Here is a 12774-nt window from a genome sequence, read left to right on the forward strand (position 1 = left end):
AATAATGGCGCAAACTGCAGCTGTAAACAGTACAGTTACATCAGGTGGTGCAAACAATGGTGCCTGTGGTTGTAAACTCCTGTTAGTTGTTTAGGAGCCTGATGGCAGTAGGAAAGAAAGAGTTCCTTAGTCTTGAATTTGTGCATTTGACACTTCTGTACCTCCAGTCTGAGGGTAGAAGAGTGAGCAGTCTGTGCTGGGGTTGGGTGGGGTCCTTTATGATGGAGGCAGCTCTCCTGTGGTCATATGTTTGTAGTGTTGTTGTTCTGTGAGATCCATGTAAACCTAAACTGTCGGCTTTACAGACTCAGAAAACAGCCCCATACTAACAGTACTGTACAAACGTTTTAGTTGGCCTTTATATTTGTTGTTTTTGCAGCATTGAAATGAACATGCATATTTATTTCTCAGTGTCTTTTCTTCAGGTACAACAAGAAAATGCAGGAAATATGTACGCAGCCTTAAAAGACATATAAAAAATGGAACTAAATGGATTCTAAAGGTTAGAGTTAGTATTTTTAGCATTCATTTTCTGATTTTTTATTCCAGGTTTCATTCAACACATGCCAGATGTTTCGAACAGTTTTTGCTGCTTGTTGACACGGGGTCAGGGGTCACACTAAATACTAACATTAACCTTTAGAACCTATTTAGTTCTGTGTTTTGTGTGTCTTTTAAGGTTGTGCACATATTTCCTGTATTTTCTTGTTGTATCTGAAACAAAGAGACTGAGAAATAAATATGCATGTTCATTTAAATGCTGCAAAAATAACAAATCTGAAGGCCGCCTAAACTTTTGCATAGTAGTGTAGGTTTTCATACATTTTCCAATGAATCCAAGGTATTTTTTAAGCTTAAGAAGGATGTGAATTTCCACTTAATCTTTCATTTGTAATGATTTTCACAGGACAGGGATGAAAATTTGGAACAATTTCTGTAAAAAGTAAAACATTTGCCTCCAAAATGACATGGTGAAGGAGTATAAAGTAGCATAAAAGCACTGCATAGAAGTACAGCATCACTAGAGAACTGGATTTACTTTCAGGATCACATGTATCTTGTCACTTCTGACGGGATACATATGAATTAGGTTTGGTTCATCTGGACGAGGGCTGTAGATTCATACTGATTGTGACTTTCTAGAACATCTGTAGAGTGGATGTAATAAAATCCAATAATAAAGTGTCATTAAGTAAAAATGTCATGAACTTTTTTAATCTAATTAAAGATTAACATGGAAATGATGAACAAGGGGAAAACACAGCAAAGTGCTTCAAATTTGTAGAGATATTTATGAAGACGTCATACATTCTTCTGTTGTTGCACATTTAGCTTTCATGTGGAATCACGCATCCTTAAATTTGGTGATTGTGTTTAATTTCTTCAAATAAAAAGAAAGAGAATGTATTCCATTATGGGTGGAGATGATTTGCATACCCCTTAAGCTTGGTAATCAAAACCTGACTGAGGTCAAAACAGACTTGTTTTAGTATTTTGATATTTTGGAGATATAATGCAAATACTGTTTGGGTGACCAGGTGTCCTACTTTGTGAGGGACTGCACAGCTTTTTTATCCTTTGTCCCTATGTTCCATGTACGGGGACAATGTCTCACATTTTACTTTTGAAGAGACTATGTGATACTAGACAGGTTTTGTCCAAAGTCATCACAGATTTTTAGAAAATCACCTGAAGTAAATGTGAATTAAAACATGTTTCTGCCTTGTCTGGTGCTAAGCAGTAGGTGCATATGAATGGTAACAATTATATATTTGAGTGAAGAAGCCTGGACTAAGGCTGGAAAAAAAAAAAAAAGTTACCTCGAGTGGTTTATTCATTTTTATCTTAATTGAATATAATAGAAAAATCAAGTTATTGTGACATAAGGTCAATTCCAAGTGAATTTTCACGCTTTGTCTGGTCAATGTGATATTATCTACAATAACTTTCATGATGTGATAACTGAAGAGCTCATACATGAAACCAGAGGTCTTTGACCCAGAGTCTCACTCACTTCGTCCAAAAGCCTGAAGCTGGTGTTAACCCTGTCCTTTAAAACACTGGTAAACATCTGAAACTTCACGCTCACATAGTACTCCCTCAAACTCTTGGACAGTTTGTGACAATAATGTGCATTAAAACAGTTACATGTAAATACTTTATCAAATAAGAGCATAAGAACCACACATTTTAGTGTTCTTACATGCTTTATTTATGAGATGGAAAAGCTGCATTTGAGTAAAACACAACTAGTTAAGTTCTTCCTTTGGTGAATAACTAATGCTTATCATGTATAGTCTACAGTGTGTTCATTTCTTTTCAGACATTATTACTCTACTTCTCTATACTGCTATTATATCGTTACAACCTCTCAACACTGCCATGTCTCACAAAATATTTATCCCACATTTGACTCATTTGGTCACCCTACATGCTATGCAAATATATGTTTTTATCAAAACCATTTAATATTAGTCAAATAGTACAAATGCAGCAAAGTGAAGATAATAATAGTAAAAACTAGATGAACAGCAACTGTAAACGTGCGACACAACAAAGTTAGATTAGGTTGCATAATGCTGATCATATATGCTAAATCGATGGGAGCACCTGATAACAGCTCTGACTGTGCTGAATGAAACCTGCAGGTGAAAAGGCCATATCTAAGACTCCCACTTCAAGAGATACAGTAACACTTACATATCTGACCTCATTATTGACAGTACTTGACCTGAACATGTGTAACAGACTTCTGTTTTAGAAACCACAAAGCTAACTATGATGCTGAGTTTTGAAGATGACAATGAAACACAGAGCAAAGATCAAACCACTCTCAAAACCGTGCACTTACACATTAGACATGACACGAGACCAGAGGTGTCAAAAGTATTCCCATTCATCATTCAGATATAAATATAGATACTAGGGTTTAAAAAGACTTCTGCAGAGGTTGCAGTATCAACTCAAGTTTTTTACTCAAGTACAAGTGTAAAAGTACTGGTTTTAAAACTACTTAAAGTATAAAAGTATATAACACTCGTAATTAAGTGAATGTGGACCAATGTGGGTGGTGGGGTACTATTTTTCTCCTTTTTTTTAAGTTTAAGTTTTTGTTTGTTGTTTTTTTGGAAAACTTGAAAATTGTACATGCTTATACTTCTGCTGAGAGGATATGTATACTGAAAATGTGTCCTAATAAAAAGATTATTTAAAAAAAGAATAAAAGTAAATGTAAGGAGAAAAAAATGTCATTAGGACAAAAGCTTAGGTGGTGCCACAGGGGCCTATAGTGCACTACCCCACCTCTCCAAAAAACATTTTTCTGACGGCCATAATGACTATAATGTCATATTAAAATGTTAATGTTGAAACATTTGAGATGCACTAGGCTACCTGTTTCAGCCGCATGTATGTCCATTGAAAATAAATGCATTTTAGTCCAATGCAAATGTATTAAAGAACCATATACGTGCACTATTGAGCATTAACATGTATTTCATGGAGCGGAAGATATGATGACCAGTTGAATATAAGTACTGGAATGGTGCAAAATGTCAAGTGTGATGGATAGTATATGTTTATCCTTCTCATTCAATCACAATCAAATTCACTCTATCTGGATGGCACGATTTATCTGGACAGTTTTTTTTTTAAATTTGAATGATGACAAGCCGGAATGAAAACAAGCTGGAATGAAATGGGAGTAACGAGGCTATTTTTAAAATGTAAGGTGTAGAAAGTGTAGATAATAGCGTGAAAATGTAAGGAGTAGAAGTAAAAAGTCAGCTGATAAATAATTACATCAGTAAAGTACAGATAACCAAAATTTCTACTTAACCCATAAAGACCCAAACAGCCACTGGCGACTCAAACCATCTACTGATTTAAACTGTTTAATACCTGTTGATCCACTAATCCTATCAATACATGTAAATAATTGGTGTAAAATGCAGTTTGTCATCTTTTCATGTCCATCAGATAGGACCCATTTGGACATTCAGAGGCTCCGTAGTGAATGTGGAAACGTTGTCATCTTCTACAACACTGATTCACCAGTAAAACCCCTGTACTTCGTTAAATGACAGTTGTTGGAGACGCTTATTTTTACATTCAGTTAATGATATATTTTACTGGAAAAGTCCCTTTTTCTTCAGTTTTGTCTGTTTTTGATGTAATATCAGAATGGTGATTAAAGTACATTATTAGCTAATTAAATATCGGAAATACCTGATTTTCATTGAAAAAGTGAAAAATACGGAGGATAATACAATGGTAAATGGTGATATATTATTTAAAAAAGGTTAAATAGAAAGAAAGAAAATGGATTTGGGAACAACTACAAAAGTAGCACTGGGTCTCTGCACAAGACCTTCCAAATCGAACATGCATCGCTATCTGTAAGAGTAGAGATAAACAGTGACCTCTGAAAATGACATGAACACATAAACAACTTTATTAAATCTAATACCTTTACAAACACCGCAGGATGCTCAGTAAATACAAACAAATGCACTTCTCTTCTAACATTCTTGGGTTTCACATTTTGCCTTGCTCAAAGGCTCAGGTGCTCGTCTTCAATCTTGTTTGGCAGCTGGTATTTTAAGACCACACAAGAAGCAGACGCAAATTAAGTTCTCCTCAAACCAGACATATTTAATTAATCTGGCCTTTCCTGAGAAATGGGGGATTAATATTGATTATGAAAAAATATAATAACAAATCCTGTGAAAGAATGGTCTCTTTGTGCTGTCGTGTGGTTCAAACTGATCTGGCCCAGTTGTAGATCATGCTATAGAGCGTTGCGGGGATAGCCTGAGAGGTATTTCCCCTTACTGTACTGGCCCGCTGCCCAGAAGGGAGGCTGCTGCTCTCCCAGACTAGTGTGTTAAAGTTCATGGCTGTAGTCTGCCGATCTGGGTGGTATCACAGTGTCTTTGTATATATACACACACTTACAGTATGTGTAGGCGTGTGATCGGAGGTGCCTATGAATTAGTGACTATGTGTCTCGTGGTTGTCCTCACTCAGCAGGCTGATGAGGGTGGTGTATTTATGGTGATGGGGTCTACTCAGAAGACCCCCCCCCCCCCCCCATTGCTTTAAATGTTGAGTGTGAATGACTGTGTTTGATTCGTGGTCAACCATACACATCAGTCAAAGATTAACCTGGTTCTGTGTGAGGTGAAGCTGGCTCAAAGTCATCAGTAGTTTCAGGGGAAATAATAGTTTGGTAAAAACTTTTATTCATATCGAACCTGATTAACTCATAAAAAAAGATCATTATTGAGTATTCATCGATTGCATTGTGTTCATGATGATTTTGTTTTTACAATCACACAAAATTGGAAGCTTTACAATAAGCTGCAAGTGAGATGAGGATGATTTAATGAAGAGTAAAAGCAGTATATTAATGAATAATGACTTCAATTGCCATACATGCAGAAACGATTTAGATTGTGCAGGTTTTTTTTTTTTTTTTTTTTTTTAATAAAAGTTGGTGTTTAATGTGCTGAAAGGGCATCTGTCGATTTGGGAGCACATCTGGACTCCGTATGAGAGAAGTTTTTTTTTTCTTTTTTTTTTTCTTATTCAGCCTGTACATGATGTGTGTCCTCAGTGGAAGCACACGTTCCTGCCACTGAGGACACAGTGTGTGACAGGTAATGAACTGGACTATATAAAACACACAAGTACTGTGTTTATCAGTTTAATGATGAATAAATTGAACTGTCATAATTGTGGGCAGAAAAATAAGAGGAAACGTGTGATATATGGATCAGTCTTTAAAGGTTTTAGTTCGATAGCACAATTTCACATGTTGGCGGGTTCAGCCTTCTACATTTGTTCCAACACTTTAAACATGTTGTACAATTGCATTTTTACTGCAAGCCTTGTTTACATTCTGCAGCTATAATTAAACTGGTACATACAGAACCAGTTGACCTTAATACTTAAAACCCTGATTAATACTTAAAACCCTGATACTTAAAACCCTGATACATTTGTTTTCCTCGTTGAACTCATATATATATTTATGTTTTGTTGTGAGGCTGATGTGCACAAAGTTAGACACATGTTAATATTCTCCACATTCTTTTAGAGAAAACACCAGCAAGTCACTTATCAAAAATTGTGACGCAAGTATAGCGATGGCCACAAAAATAGCAGACGCCTGGAAAAAAATTCCCTTTCATTTCCAATGTAAAACATCATGAAAATGATCAAATGTAGCTCTTCTTCAAAACCACATCACACCACACCACTTTAATGTACAAACATGATTGAAATGTTAAATGTTTTACAAGAATTCAGACTTCACTGAGCTCAACTGGTATCTCAATAGTTTAAGTTTTATGGTTTTTCCTGTTTTTGCACAAAATCTTAAGACTAAAATCCATGACATAATCACCAGTGGAGAGAGGCTTTTAGAAAACTTTTAAACTTTTCTACTAAAACTGCTATTGTTAGTACCTGGTAGTTACAACCAGAACACCAAATTTACCACAAATGTAGCCACACTTGTCCTTTTTAATGTGATGTGACTGCTATAGCCCTGTGATTTGTAGAGTTTATACTGTGAACCTCAGTGACAGGAGTTTCATCCAACTATTCCAAACCATGTAATAAACCAGAGCAGCCATTAGTGATCAAATCCAGAAACAGTCACTGTTTTGCATTGCTGTCATTAACATAATTTATACTAAACCTATAGAAAATTTAGATCATTGCATTCAGCCAAGTGTCTTCTTCCTCACAGTGAAACATTTTGGTGAAATGAGGGAATGCCTGGTAGTGAGGGAGTGACTTGATGGGCTTTCACCTACTGTTTCACCTATACATATACATATACATATACATATACAGTGCATATGCATATACATACACATATACATATACAGTGCATATGCATATACATATACATACACATGTACATATACATATACAGTTGGCCTAGGACGTTTGCACAGTACTGTACGTATACAGTACGTGTACAGCTCTACAAAAAAAAAAAAAAAAAAAAAAACATTACTGGTTTTATTATGCACTGATCTTTTGTTTATCCTAGAATAACCTGACAACTGTCAACATTTCTCTCAAATTCCAAATATTAATATTATTATCTTGAACATTAATTTGCAGAAAATAACCACTCATCAAAATAACAGAGTTGCACAATGCAGGGTTAGACCTTATATCCTGAAAAGAAAATCAACACAATACTAGTGATGCAACTTAAGTCGTGCCCTCTGGACATGCTCTCCAGCAGTCTTTCACATTGCTGCTGGTACTTGGTGCCATTCCTGGTGCAAAAATCCACAGCTCAGCCTTGTTGCCTGAGTTGTGATCATCCGTCCTCCTTCTGATCATGTTCCAGGGGGTTTTCAAAGGGGTTCAGGTCTGGAAATTTGGAGTGGTCCCTTAATTTGTTTCCAGACCTTAATGTATACACAGGTCTTTATATACACACAGATTATACACACATATAAACATCTTTATGGAGGAATGGAGGTGGAACACAATTCTTCCAACACACATCCCCTCATTTGGTGTTTTGTCCCATAGGCTTTTACAGTTGGGTTGAGATCTGGTGACTGTGAAGGTCACCTCATATGATTCATATAATTTCCATCAAACAGCGAGTCCTCATACCCTATGAATGTAGACATTGTCATCCTGGAGATTACTTTCATCTGCTTTTTAATGTAATTTGTTCTCTTTTAATAACCTATAAAATGTACAAGGCAGAAATTGTTGACTTCAAAGCAAAAAAAAAATTACCAGTGACTAAATTTGTCTAAATTTCTTAAAAATATAAATTTCAAGCCACTTAGAGACCATATGTTCGAAAAGAAAAATGCCAGAATTGAAGCAAGTTGCGCTAATTACAAGCATCAAAATTACAGTTATTTGAATTCTTTAATATTCCTACAGTGAGAGGCGGTGCAAGTTGTCTAGCTCTTAAATTGAGGAAACCAATTCTGAGTGCTCTGTCTCTGCAGGGACATGCATGGCCATTGTTTTTCTGGTTAAATGTAACTCAGCATTAGTTTAAATGTCTAAGTTGGACATATTTTGTTAAAATTAGACATGCCTGATAAGCTTAGATATTCTTTTAGGAAAAACAATACTCACTCCTTGAAGCAAGACTTTTTTACTGTCTTCTTTTTTGACAGTTTATCACCATCTAGGATTCTGTGGAGTGATATAATTCACTCAGGAATTAAGAATGAGCAGATTTTTTTGGTACAAATCTTGCTATGTGATAGTGACACCAAATAAAAAACTCTGGGGATACCTAAATACATGAGGATAATTTCTGACTTTCAATATTCATAGGAGATATTTTTTGAACAAATCTGATCCTGGACCAAAATGTTATACAAAAAAAACCCCAAAAACAAAACATGGATTGACATCTTGAAATCAAAGAGCAGTCAATGAATCATTGCAAAGACACAATCACACCTCAAACACAGAGCTCAACAAACTCAAACCACTTTTAAATGGATAAAGTACAGATTCAGCCAGAATGAAGTACAATACCACAATATGACACTGTGTCACTGTGTAGTAATCTGATGTGAGTGGACTTAAATAATATGGATGATGTCAGGAGTTACATGTGTAAACAGTTAATAAGTCTGAGATGCAGCTGCTCTCAACACCAGGATAATCACTGTGGTTTATAAGTTCACCTTGAAAGGTCTGAATAGAACCCATTTCCTGTTATTTATCACTGGTAAGAGGTGGTGAAAACTAGCAAGAGGGACAGCCACTGTACTTAGTACAGCAGTAATAATAACCGTAATTTACATGACATTAGTTTTTAGTTTTTGAAAGGGTCACGTTGGGCTTTTGATGGAAGAATGATTATTTTTGTGTTTTGAAGTCCTTTTGTATGTAGTAGTAGTAGTAAAAGTGCATTAGGGATTTTTTGGGGTGAATTCTCATTTACAGTCATGGAAAAAAAATTATTAGACCATCAAAAGTCATCCAAAACAATGGTTATGCAATCACGTACTAACTCCTGTGTATATCATGTGACTAAAACAGACAGAAAAGAAAACATGGAATCCCTAAAGCACTGTTTTTTGTCAGTGCAATGCCATAGCTATTGATATAAGAACTGAAGTGATTTTGGTTATTCTCAAGAAAACATGGAAAATGGCTAGATATTAGCTCTTAAATTAAACTCTTATGAGCTATTTTTGTTGTTGTCATTATATTTGTCCAAACAAATGTGCCTTTAGTTGTACCAGGCATTAAAATGAACAAGAAATTGAAGAAAACAAGGAGTGGTCAAATTTTAAGTAGGTGTCAAAAAGTTATCAGAATGGATAACATAATGGATAACATTGCTTTTCAGTCCTTCGATGACTCTTCCTATTATTGTGAAGCAGAATTCACCAAGTGTTGGATTGTTAGGATGATAGTGTATTATAATATGAAATATGGAATGTGAGCCACGTTAAGACCATGTTGAGACAGGTTAGTTTTACCATAATGATGATGTGTTGGGCAAGCAGTGATTGGTGTCTAACAGCCTGAAATGATGGGGAATGAGAATTAACAAACCAACAATGATTCCTATCTATTTTTTGAGATTTCAATTTAGGAAAACAGGGATGTTTTTCTTTTATCTCAACAGTAAGAGCCATGATGTGGACAAGAGATGAAGGTGAGTCAGCACACACTTAAGTCCAGACATGAAAACCAAGAAAGGCGGAGGATTTGGTGCTCAATCTGTACTGTTCTGACAGAAATAAGTCTGTGAAAGTGCAGCAGCTCAGTTTGGTGTGAGGTTGTGAACAGACATCCTGCAGAGTTGTCAGATAAGAGACAGAGACTCTCACTTTAACCCGGATACCAGGAAGGGAAACAGAGGAAGAGCTGAGGGACTTGACAGAAAGTCAGAAATGCTGCATGATGTGATTATGGAGCCAGTAGATCTAATATAGAGAAAGGAGCGCAGACAGTTTGGAGACATTTTTATTGTAAATGATGAGTTCAGCTGGACATCTAGACAAAACCAGAGAATCTTTGTCGGTTCGTGTTGGAGTCTGGTGGTTGATGGGTTCAAAGACTTCGTACAAGTCTGGGAGGATGAAAACTCAGATGAAGTAGTGTAACTGTGTAGAGACTGGAGGGACGGCAGCTCCAGGAAAAGGAGTCGAATTGAAACCAAAATGAGTCGAGTTACTGACAGCAGAGAAAAAAGAACTGCCATTAGAATCACAAGCTATACTTTGAACTCGTGTTATAATTAAAATGGTGAAATGGTTTGGGGGTGGGTGTTTAGATTATGTTTGAGCAACAACAATGGACAGCTGCCTCTGTAAACATGCCCAGATGGGATTAACCTTTGACCCTAATAACATTCTGAAGCAAAGATGTAACAAATTCTTTGTTTATGAAGCAAAGACAGCAACCCCATCGCTGTACTTGCACCGCCAAGTGAAAATAATTAAGTTTCCTTTTCACCGATTCCCCTGCAGCACATTTAATTACACTCTTGTTTGATGATCTGATGGTGCTAAGATGTTAAATTGCTTTGTTGCCACATGGCATATGTGAGAACAGAAAAGCAGACTGCTTAACATTTTCACGTCATAAAAAAGCTGCATGCACATCCTGTATTACATGATGTATTAAGCACATGTGGACTTAAGGAAATCCAAAATTGTAGCTTAGAAGTGACTTTTTAAGTTAAAACCTGAACATAAAGTTGACATATTTGTTGAGTCTGAGGAATTTATGCTTGTGTTTTTATGGACAATTGCAACATGTTTCTGGAAACCACCATAGCACCAAGTACGTGGACACTGAAAAGGAAATTTTTAGCTAACGAAATTATCTTTACTTGCAATATAAAAAGGTTTGTCAATTAGTGATCCACATGTGCATGTTATTGACAAAATGTAACTAGAAGTCTAAAACAATGAGACAGAGAGAAATAAGACCTTAACACGGATAGAAAGGAACCCAGTCAATGTCAAAATATCAGAATGAGTGAACAAGAAGGATATATTTTTCTAATATTACTTCATGGTTGCTTCAATCATGAAAATTTTTCCAGTGTCAGTGTCTCTTAGAGGCATGTACCATCCTGTTTTAATCACCACCCTGGAGGAAAGTAGAGGCTTAAAACCTGCCCTGAACCCTGTGTCCCAGACAGATAAAAATATCAGCCTATAATGCACAACTAAAATTATGAATTGAACACAAAAGGTTGTCATTTCTCTTTCAGTTTCTTTTGACTGGAACTTCACAAAGACAATATAGTGAATACAATGAGTTTTCATTGAGATTTATTGGGTTGTACCATTTAAATTAATAAGTTGTATTGTGCAATGAATCAACATTTACTGAAAGAGAAATTAATTACTCAGTGGTTTTGATTATTGGTAATAAGTTCTAAAAAAACATTTACATAGATAATTATCTCTTTGAATTGTACCTGTGTGCATCATAAACAAGCTGCAGCATTAAATCACTCGAGGATGAGACTGACTTAGCTTGATAGAAAAATGTAAGTTGAATGTAATGAGGTTTGAAGGAAAACCACAAAGAAGGCACCATCAAAGTCTTTGCTTTACGGAAAGTTTTGAGGAGCTGACTGGATAACTGAGATTAGTAAAACCTAAATTCCCAATAAAAACCGGAATCTTGGTTTTTTCAATACAAATATCCTGCAATTTAAATAAATCTACTTTGTATGAAACACCCAGAGATAAATGTCCAGAAAGGATACAGAATATCACCTTTTCATTCCCAGGTCATCAGTTTCCAATCTGTTCATTTACCATTAAAGATAAACAGAAATTTTCAACCTTTGACTCCTTTCTCCTCAATGAATGACGGACAGAAAATAGTGGTCCAACAGAGGATAGACCACCATCTTTAGCTAGAAAAAAGTGAATAAATTATCTAATTGTTTTGCAATTGTTATGCGCTAAATTAAAAAGAAACATCCCTACATGAATGCAGAACTGTAGGGGAATCCAACCAAAGCACACAGTTTGCCCAGAGTTTTGTCTCAGACAGAGCTGCATCACACTGTATAGTGGATTTAAAAAGTCTACATACCTTTGTTAAAATGCTTGTTTTTTCTGACGAAAAACGAGACCAAGATAAATCATTTCAAAACATTTTCCACCATTCATGTGACCCTTAACCTCTACAACTCAATTGAAAAATAAACTGAAAACCTTTAGGGAGGGGAAGTAAAAATAAACAACTGAGATAATGTGGTTGCACAAGTGTGAACACCCGCTTATAACTGGGGATGTGGCTGTGTTCAGAATTGACCAATCACATTCAAACACATGTTAAATGGTAGTCAGCACACACCTGCCACCATTTTAAGTACCCCTGATTAACCCCAAATAAAGTTGGACTATTCTAGTAGGCTTTTCCTGTCACATCTTACAGCATAAGCCATGGTCCGCAGAGAGCTTCCAAAGCATCAGTGGGGTTTCATTGTTCACAGGTATCAGTCAGGAGAAGGGTACAAAAGAATTTCCAAGGTATTAAATATGCCATGGAACATTTTGAAGACAGTCATCAAGTTGAGAAAATAGGGCACAACAGTTACATTATCAAGAACTGGACATCCCTCCAAAACTGATTAAAAGATTAGAAGAAAACTGGTCAGGGAGGCTGTCAAGAGGCCAACGGCAACACTGAAGGAGATGCAGGAATTTCTAGCAAATGCTTTCGATGTAGTACGTATGACAACGATCTAACATGTCTGGGCTATGGGGTAGGGTGGCA

The sequence above is a fragment of the Sphaeramia orbicularis genome, chromosome 5, assembly GCF_902148855.1.
Source record: "Sphaeramia orbicularis chromosome 5, fSphaOr1.1, whole genome shotgun sequence".
Lineage (NCBI taxonomy): Eukaryota > Metazoa > Chordata > Actinopteri > Kurtiformes > Apogonidae > Sphaeramia > Sphaeramia orbicularis.